The sequence below is a fragment of the Callorhinus ursinus genome, unplaced genomic scaffold (genome assembly GCF_003265705.2).
Source record: "Callorhinus ursinus isolate GAN/ISIS: 27379988/994484 unplaced genomic scaffold, GSC_fseal_2.0 scaffold17, whole genome shotgun sequence".
Lineage (NCBI taxonomy): Eukaryota > Metazoa > Chordata > Mammalia > Carnivora > Otariidae > Callorhinus > Callorhinus ursinus.
Window position 1 is genome coordinate 35,683,072 of NW_027397079.1, and position 10,301 is coordinate 35,693,372.

Consider the following 10,301-nt stretch of genomic DNA (forward strand, 5'->3'; position numbering starts at 1 on the left):
CTGCCACCCCTTTCAGAGGTTCCAGGTCATCTAATCCCTCAGCCTGTCTAGGGCTTGGAGATGCCAAAGAGCTGGTTTCTTGTTGGCTTCCAACTCTTGCAAGGCTAGGTTTTTCTGGCATGGTAGCTTAGTTTCCACTTCTCATAGCTTTTGTGTTTTTTAAAGTTTTAAAATTTATTGTTGGTTTTTGAGGTTTGCACATTCTCTTGAACCTTTATGCTCTTTTCTCCATTTATTGTCATTTTAGTGAGGGTTTAATAAAATTATGTGTTCAGTAGACCATACTTAACTGTCATTTCCATGTGTCTGCTTTGAAATCCACTCTTCTAGCTGTCTTCCTTTCCTCCTTGTTCCATTGTTTCTCCCTTCCTTCCCGCTCTCCTTCTCTCCCTCCTCTCTTCTTTCCACCCTCCCTTTCTCTTTTTCCTTCCTTCCTTCCTTCCTTCTTTCCTTCCTCTCTTTATTTCTTTCAGAATGCTGTTCTTCCCCCCTTGAAGGGCCTTGGGGAGTCTGCTCTTTTCTGCTCTTTGAAAATACTTTGAATATAAATAGCACCCTGGACTCTGGCTTTAATTTGAACACATTACATTTCTTCAGTGGACTTAGAAATAATAACATCCCACAGAATTTGTGCTTCCTAATCTTTTCCCTTCAGTGTGGTTGCTGAGAAAACTCCCTTTGGTATTTCTAGGAAATGGACTGTTATCATTTCATCCATTTCAAGTCTGGCAATTTTTTGTTCATAGCTTGGGTTCCAGAACCTTGCCCAGGGAACATAGGAGAGGGCAAAGAGTATCCTTTTGACCAGCAAGAAAAATGGGGCCAGGGTGAGGGTGGGAACAGGTATTAATTACTTGATGAATAAATTTAAAAATATGTATTGAGTGTCTACTATGTTATAGGCACTGTCATAGGTACAAAGGAGGTAAAATGAGTAAGGCATTCAGAGTCTGGTGGTAAGACAAATAAGCAAGCAAATAGAATATAATGTGATAAGTGTACTTCATGCTCAACAAATGTTAGTGTCTACTGTCTGTCAGGTACTATACTAGGCACTTTCATTTTATTAATTCCTCACAATATCATTGTGTGTTAGGCATTATTATGCCTATTTTACTCTAAGGAAACTGCCAAAATAGAGGAATATGCAAATAACTATGAAGACAGAGACGTGAGACCTCTCTTTGGTGCTTGTTGGCCAGGCAACCAGGGGTACGCCCTCCCAGAGGCTCTGGTGAGCACCAAAGATCTACCTGCAACTGGGTCTTCAGCCTTGGTCCTCACCCATCCTGCTGCTCCCTTCCAACACCAACTCCAAGGAGAGTGTCTCATCTAGGACCTGAGGAAGAAAGCCAGTTCTACGGATCAACAGCAGTATTTCTGAGCCCTGTCTTCAGCACGGAAAAAGTGAGGGAAAAATAAGTCATGAAAGCCTTGAACTAAAACTGTCCCAAACCACAGGAAATTCTTAGATGTGAAGTCCTTTTTCTTTCTCTCATTTTTTCCCCCTTTTCTTTTTTTGTCAGTAACAAACATACACTCGCTCAGAGATGGCCATGATGACAGCTGATGGGGAAGGTGGAGGGGGGGCGGGGAGGTGTGGTCCAGAGAGATTTTTTAGAAAGGCAGCTCAGCTGTCCCCCAGAGGAAAATCAAGGGGATCACGTGGGTGAATTGGGGAGAGGGACACACACACACACACACACACACACACACACACACACACACACACAAAACTCTCAGAACTTAAACAGGTTTTAAAACTCTGTCTTTGAAACAGGAACTTGCCTTGGGTCTCCTGAACTGAAAAGCACAGATCTTGCCTTCCTCCTGGAAGTCACCTTGTCCTTTGGAGTCGACGGCCTGCAGGAGGCGGCTTCCTCTGGCTGGTGAGAAGCTGGCTCCTTGGTGCAGAGAGCTCTCGTTCTTCCAAAACCAGGGGCGGGGTAAGTGGAGGCTGCAGACCCACGGGGCCTCCCTGGGGGGCTCTCTCAGTTTGGTTACCTAAGGACTAGATGGAGGAGGTTTTTGTGGGGTGGGGGACACCCAGACTCCTATGTATGAAGAAAAGGAAGTGGGGGCGGGGTGCAGACAGAGATTTTGCCAAATTACAGATGGAGCCGACTAGATCCAGAACAATTCCCGAAGGAGGTCCTCCCACACCCACAGGAAGGCCATGAAAAAAAAAAAAAAAGCTTGAAATTCAAATTATTTTTGGTGCTTGGGAGATGAGAGGGGAGGGAGAGAAGGCAGTGGTAGTAAATAGGAACAGAAGGGGGAAGAAAAAACGGGAAGGCTTGCTGGTATCTTTCCTAAGGAACAGCTCAGGAGAGCACCAAAGAGTATAGGAAATGAAGCTGGACTCGAATAATATTTTTTATTATGTGTCCGCGGGCGAGACTGGAAAAGAGAATCATCACAAATGTTATGTATGTGGTTTCTGCCCTGAAAGAAGCGGCTGATCCCCCGTCTCCTGCTTTTAGCCTCTGCTTCTGAGAGAACAGGACAGAGATGTTTTGCCCACACGACCCACACGCTGTCTGCTCCTCTCAAATGCATTTCACTGGCCTGGTTTCCTCCAAAAAGCTTTCCTGCTTTCATGACTGTTGTTGTTGCTGTTGTTGTTTCTACTGACATTTTTGCTTTGGGCTCAAAGGATGGAAACAAAGCGGGGGGAGGAGAAAGATGGACGCCATGATGAGAGATGAGAAAAGAGTAACTATATTTGAGAATTAGATAGAGGGAGGAATAAAAGACCCTGCTCCCTGGTCGAGGACTTTAGTCTTGCCCGGTGTTTGTGTTTGCCATTTCTTGAAGGGAATGATTTGAATTAGATAGGGTTGCCAGAGAGATAGATCCAGTTCACCCAGTTAAATTTGAATTTCAGATAAACAGCAAAACAATACCCCCCCGAAAGCTGACTTTATGGTGTATTTGAAATAGTTCTTAAATCCCCTTGCTCCAGGGGTGTGTTAATGGTGGGTGCCCACAGGGTAGACTGAGGAAGGCATTCAGCTTCTGGATCCGCCTGAGGTGAAGTGAGAGCCCGGGTGTCACACTGGGTCTTCTCTGCTCCCACCCTCCAGGCACACCAGCCCTTCCTTACTTCTAAAAAAGGAAAGAAAGGCATTGTCCTAGATTGTAAAAACCTCCAGGGCCAAGACAAGGAACAATTAGAAATATTTGTGTTTGTGTTGAGAAAGCAAAAGCCTTTACGACTGAGGTACCAATCATTTCACAAATTAGGTGGTTTCCAATTTATTGTTTTCCTTAAAACTTGGAGAAAAACCCACTCGAGTCAACCACTGATAGATCATTAACATAATTTTTAAAAAATAGACTTCATTTTTTAGAGCGGGTTTTAGGTTCCCAGCCAAATTAAGCAGAAAGTGCAAACAGTTCCCACATGCTCCCTGCCCCACAACCTCCCCTGTAGAATAAATTTTGAAGGAAGGTCTCAAAGTGATATCTGACCTATTACGTGAAGGAGTCCAAAGAATTGAATGACATGGCCAAATTTGGCACTGCTGAAAAACAAATCTCAAGTTCCCCAGCAAAGGTGGACCGGCTACAAATCTTCATATAGGGTCTGTATTCATTAAGTGATTGAGTCATTCCAGGTGCACCTCTGAAGCCATAAGCCCAGAAATATATCCCTAGTTTCCTTCCTTCTCGTCAGTCCTGGATGGACATTGTCATAACAAAACTCCTTGTGGCCCATCTACCTGTTAACGTGAACAAGGTTTCTCAGTGGCTTACATTCATAAAAATGAGAAATAATGTTAATATTGATGCTGAACCTGTTCCTTCTTGCAATAAGTAATATTAATGGATGGATATTTGAACTGATTACATGTATATGTAAATATATACAAATACATATATGTAAAAATCCACCCTCCTCAATTAGGAGAGATAATTCTCATTAGGAAGATAATTTCCAACATTTTACTATTTTGTGTTTAATGATCAATAAAATACGTATTTATTCTGTTACTGAGAATTATAATAATGACCTAGTCTCAGGAAATGTTTTAATACCTTCCAGTCACAGGATAGTTTTTGAAATTGTAAATTCAATTTACACATGCATATTTGTTTCAAAAAATATGATAATCAGTAAAAGATGCCTAAATGATAGATGTTCAAAGAATAAAAGATGTCATAAAGATATATGACATTTGGAGACAAATCTTTAAGGGAAGAGGAAGGAAAATATAGTTCACGGAGGGAAGGGAATGATTGAGCATTTCTGTTCATTTTGAAAAAGGAATGATGGTGTCAAATTACTATGGTACTTAGATTCTATTGGATGCATTAAAAAGGATGATATAACAAGTTTTATTTTAAAACATTTGATGGAAACAATCTGCAAACTACATCCTCTGCAAGCACTCAAACCTATGATGAAAAGCTAGAGACGTCAACTTAAAATGTGGGAAGGGTTACATGGTCTGCAGCATTTTTTAGGGGTGTAAGTGAAGAAAAGTTTGAATACCTCTGCTTTATATCATTCTCTTGCTAACATTTCTGTTCAAAATATAGTACTTAGATTTCCAGATCCTTTACAACTTTGCACAATAAAAATTACAGGCATCATTCCACCGACAGTTTCTGAGGTGCCCTAGTCCAAAGTTCTGTGTCCCTCACGGTGCTGCCCATCTACTCTCAACTGGGTAGTAGTTACAGGGTCATGCACAAGGGCTTAAACTGGAGAAACCAGAAATAAATCAGCCCCTAGACCTCATGGCTGAACTATTTCGAGAACACGCAGTTCCATTTCAGTGGCCATGATTTGACTCATGGCCTGCTCAGTAACATGTAATTATAAGCTGCATTCAACGGACTTCTGCAATGCTTGCTTCTCACCTTCTGAATATGGGGGAGCCAGAGCAGCATTTTAGGGTAATGAATCGAAATGATCTAACCAACCCTCATGTGCACCCTGTCCTAGGAGAGTGACTCTTGAATGCCAGGTGAGGTTCTGGAGTTTCTCCAAGTATCAAAAGTGTGCTTTTTAAGGAAGGCAGAAAAATGGATGGAAGCCACCCTATGCCCCAATGGCGGAGGAGATGCACATGGGGAAAAGCTCTGTCATAGGGATTGTAGCTGCGGAGGTAGGAGAGTGATGAAGCGCCGCTTTTCATATCACAACTAAAAACTAATTGTTATTTCACCACAAATTAAGTGCTGCCAGCCACAGTCTGTGAAAGTGTGCTTAACCAGCGTGTGGGCTTTGTAAGTAGCAATGCCTTTGGTCAGCGAGGGTCAAGAGGGATACGTTGCACCCCGAGTGATTTTTAAAAATAGATAGTATCTATTTAAGCACAAAACTCTCATAATATTTTTTTTAGCTTAACGTTTTTCTTCTTAGTTACATGTTTTATTTTGAGATAATGGTGGATTCACATGCAGTTGTAAGGAATAGTTCAGAGAGATCCAGCTTCCCCTCGTGGTAACATCTTGCAAACCACGGTCCGCTAACACAACCAGAATATTGACACTGATAGCGCCGAGAGTAAGATTTCCATCAGCACAAGCTGCAGCTTTTATAGCCCTTTTATAGCCACACCCACCTCCCTCCTACCCCACACCCTTCTTAACCTTGACAATCATTTACTGGTTCACCATTTCTATAGTGTCATCATTTCAAGAATGTTATATAGGGCCCCTGGGTGGCTCAGTCGTTGGGCGTCTGCCTTTGGCTCGGGTCATGATCCCAGGGTCCTGGGATGAGTCCCGCGTTGGGCTCCCTGCTCAGCGGGAGGCCTGCTTCTCCCTCTCCCACTCCCCCTGCTTGTGTTCCCGCTCTCGCTGTGTCTCTCTCTGTCAAAAAAAAAAAAAAAAAAAAGAATGTTATATAAATGGAATCAATCTACAGTACATAACCTTTGGGGACTGGCTCTTTTCACTCAGCATACTTTTCTGAATATTCATCCTTGTTGTGTATATCAGTAGCTCCTTCCCTTTTCTTGCTGAATAGTATTCCATGGTATGGATCTACCACAGTTTAATTATTCACCAGTTGAAGGATGTCTGGGTTGTTTCATTTTTGGCTATTATCAATAAAGGGGCTATAATCATTCATGTACAGGTTTTTGTGTGATCATGTCTTCATTTCTTTTTTTTTTAAATTGAAGATTTTATTTATTTATTTGAGAGCGAGAGAGCAAGAGCAGAGTGGGCGGCAGAGGCAGAGGGAGAGGGAGGAGCAGACTCCCAGGTGAGCAAGGATCCCTATGCGGGGCTTGATTCCAGGACCCCGAGATCATGACCTGAGCAGAAGGCAGATGCTTAACTGACTGAGCTGCACCCAGGTGCCCCTCATGTCTTCTCTCTCCAGGATGAATAATGCCCAGGAGTGCAATTACTGGATCATATGATAGCCCCATGTTTACATTTTAAAGAAACTGTCAAACTGTTTTCTAGAAGAGCTGTAACATTTTACATTCCCACCAGCAATGTATCATGATCCAGCTTCTTTTCATCCTCATCCGGAATATGACATTGTGGATATTTTTTATTTTATTTTATTTTATTTTATTTATTTTTTTTTTGTAAATTTTCTTTTTTTTTTTTTTTAAAGATTTTATTTATTTATTTGAGAGAGAGAGAATGAGAGATAGAGAGCATGAGAGGGAAGAGGGTCAGAGGGAGAAGCAGACTCCCTGCTGAGCAGGGAGCCCGATGCGGGGCTCGATCCCAGGACCCTGGGATCATGACCTGAGCCGAAGGCAGTCGCTTAACCAACTAAGCCACCCAGGTGCCCTGGATATTTTTTATTTTAGCCATTCTGATAGGTGTGTAGTGATATCTCATTGTGTACAACTTTTTGTATCTTTTGTATCTTTTTTGTATTTTTTCCATTTTTATTGAGACATAAATGGCATATAACATTGTATTAGTTTAAAGTGTACAATATAGGGGTGCTTGGGTGTCTCCATGGGTTAAGTGCTTGTCTGACTCTTGATTTTGGCTCAGGTCACGATCTCAGGGTCCTGGGATGCAGCGCTGCATTGGGCTCCAGGCTCAGTGGGGAGTCTGCTTGAGATTCTCCCCCCCTCCCTGTGCCCCCCCCCACACCCTGCTTGCGGGCATACATGCTCTCTCTCTCTAAAAAAATAAAAATAAATTTATTTATTTTTTCTTTTTTTAAGGGTTTTATTTACTTATTTGACAGAGAGAGACACAGCAAGAGAGGGAACACAAGCAGGGGGAGTGGGAGAGGGAGAAGCAGGCTTCCCGCTGAACAGGGAGCCTGACACGGGGCCCGATCCCAGGACCCTGGGATCATGACCTGAGCCAAAGGCAGACGCTTAATGACTGAGCCACCCAGGTGCCTCCAAAATAAAAAATTTAAAGTACAATATAATGATCAAATAAATTGATCAATATAATGATCAAATCAATATATATTGCAAAATAGTCACCACAATAAATTTAGTTAACATCCATCTCCTCACATAGCTATAAATCATTTTCTGTGATGAGAACTTTTACGATCTACTCTTCTGGCAACTTTCAAATATTTATACAGTGTTTTTATAGCTGTAGTCACCATGCTGTACATTATATTCCCAGAACTTAGTTATTTTGTAACTGGAAGTCTGTACCTTTTGACCACCTTCACCCATTTCGTGCTCACCCCTCTTACTCTGCCTCTGGCAACCACCAATCTATTTTCTGTTTCTATGTTTGTTTGGTTTTAGATTCCACATATCAATAAGATCATACACTATTTGTCTTTCTCTCTGACTTACTTCATTTGGCATAATGCCCCCGAGATCCATTCAACGTTGTCACGAATGTCAGGATTTCCTTCTTTTTTATGGCTGAGTAATATTCTGTGTGTATATGTGTGTGTGTGTGTGTGTGTGTGTGTGTGTGTGTGTATACATACATTATATTTTCTTATGGAATAGCTCATGCAGATAACTCTTTGAGGTAGTGATTTTGCTTCCTTTGGCTATATACCCACCCAGAAGTGGAATTGCTGGATCATATAGTAGTTCTATTTTTAATTTTTTGAGGAACCTCCATACTATTTTTCATAGTGACTGCCCCAATTTACATTCCCACTAACAGTGCACAAAGTTTCCCTTTGCCCACATCCTTGCTAACAATTGTTATCTTTTGTCTTTTTGATAATAGCCATTCTGACAGATGTGAGGTGATTTCTCATTGTTTTGATTTGCATTTCCCTACTGATGAATGATGTTGAACATATTTTCATATACCTCTTGGCTATTTGTATGTCTTTTTTTGAAAACTGCCTAATTTTTAATCAGAATTTTGGTTTTGCTACCAAGTTGTGTGAGTTCTTTATATATTTCGGATATTAGCTCTTTATTGAATATGATTAGCAAATATGTCCTCACTTTCAGTAGGTTGCCTTTTCATTTTGTTGATGGTTTCCTTTGCTGTGCAGAAGATTTTTAGTTTGATGTAGTCCCATTTGCTTATTTTTGCTTTTGGTTGGAGTGAAATCTAAGAGCGTCATTGCCAAGAGCGGTGCCAAGGAGCTTACCTATTATGTTTTCTTCTAGGAGTTTTATGGTTTCAGGTCTTCAATATTTTTAATTTCTACAATTTTATTTTCACCAACTTTTTATTTGTAAAATCTTTTGTATGGGCATTAAATATTGTTTTTAAATTTTTATTATTAAACAAAAGATACATAATGCACATGATATAATTTTTTTAAGGTTTTTTTATTTTTTTTTTTATTAGAGAGAGAGAGTACAAGCGGGGGGGCAGGGGGTGGCAGGTAGAGGGAGAGGGAGAAGCAGGCTCCCCGCTCAGCAGGGAGCCTGGCGTGGGGCTTGATCCCAGGACCCTGGAATCACGACCTAGGCCAAAGGCAGCCACTTAACCGACTAAGCCACCCAGGCACCCCCACATGATATAATATTTTAAAAAGGTAAAAGTGTAAGTGAGTCCTGTCTTCTCTTACCACCACCCTCGGAGAGGTGGTCTCCTCCCCACAGGCCACCACTCCTACCCGCAAAACCACATGGAACTTCCCACCCAAAATAAAGGCACCCATCACTGTTCAACCACTTTTTCCTACCCCAAGGTCATCACCAGAAATGACAAAGATTGTCTTGAGCACATATAACCTCTGGGAATTCTTAACTTTTCTCTCCCCTCCTTTGTTGTCAGCTAATCCATTTGCAGACGTAGGAATGAACTGAATAAAATAATTTCCTCCTCCATCCCGCCCCTCTTCCATCTCTAATATCATCTCCATTCCCCAGCTGTTTCTAATCTTGTGAGGACAAGGAAACTCACATAATCTTGTGAGGACTTTGGAAATTAGATACTCAATCAGAATCAGTAAGCAAGGCTAAGAAAGGCTCTCCTTAATGAGGGACTTCGGCTACTCAGTGGGCCTTTCCCTCTTGCCTTCTGTGTTTGGAATTCCATTCCAGGGATTCAAGTTGCCAGAAGGGTGACCTCCAGATCAGTGCCACAATCCCTATATGTCTTTTCAGCAAGCCAGGACTGTGACATCTTTGGACATCAGATGCTGGAGGGTGCATGTGGCTATTAATCCAATTAGAACATCAGAGCATCATTAAGGATTAGGTGTAAGGATACATTTAGCTTGTTATTGTTTAATTACTAAATAAAGACGTTAGCCTGAACTAGGCTTAATTCTCCAGTCTAGTGCTACGCTTAATTTTAATATACTTTGATAGACATGTGGAGTCATCATACAAATTATGATGAAATTTGAAAGAAGATTCCTGAGCTAATTACCTGTTTCCAATGAGTCATAATGAGTTTCACTAGATCTCAGGGTTCATGTTGGTAATCAGGTTCTGTATATCTTTTCCAGTGGCAGGAATTTTAATGTGAATGGAAACAAATAGGCTAAAAGTTTTTGAAAAATATATCCACCGACTGACAATTTGTGGTTAAAGTTAGTTCTATGTTTTGTTTTGTTTTTTAAATCACAAAGCAGCTATGAGCTCTCTGAGGTACTTTCAGATTAAAATCTACTTTTTTTTAAAGATTTTTTAATTTAAAAAAAGATTTTTTAATTTTTTGAGAGAGAGAGACAGCGAGAGAGGGAACACAAACGGGGAGTGGGAGAGGGAGAAGCAGGCTTCCCGCTGAGCAGGGAGCCTGATGCAGGGCTCGACCTGAGCTGAAGGCAGACGCTCAACGACTGAGCCACCCAGGTACCCCTAAAATCTATTTACTTTTAAAACTACCTTTTTTTCTAATCACAAAATACTATGGGCTTATTAAAGAATACTTGGAAAAATCAGAAATAAAGAATCACCTGTAAACCT

At 41.2% G+C, this 10,301-nt stretch overlaps 1 protein-coding gene across 1 annotated transcript in view; it reads left to right on the forward strand.

The window, feature by feature from the left end:
- Positions 1 to 1,756: 1,756 nt before the first annotated feature.
- PLEKHA2 (pleckstrin homology domain containing A2) overlaps positions 1,757 to 10,301 on the forward strand; it is a 74,482-nt gene continuing 65,937 nt past the window's right edge. The window contains exon 1 of the mRNA XM_025886201.2: positions 1,757 to 1,946. The gene's annotated coding sequence lies outside the window, so the exon portion shown is untranslated. The remainder of the gene's footprint in view (positions 1,947 to 10,301) is intronic.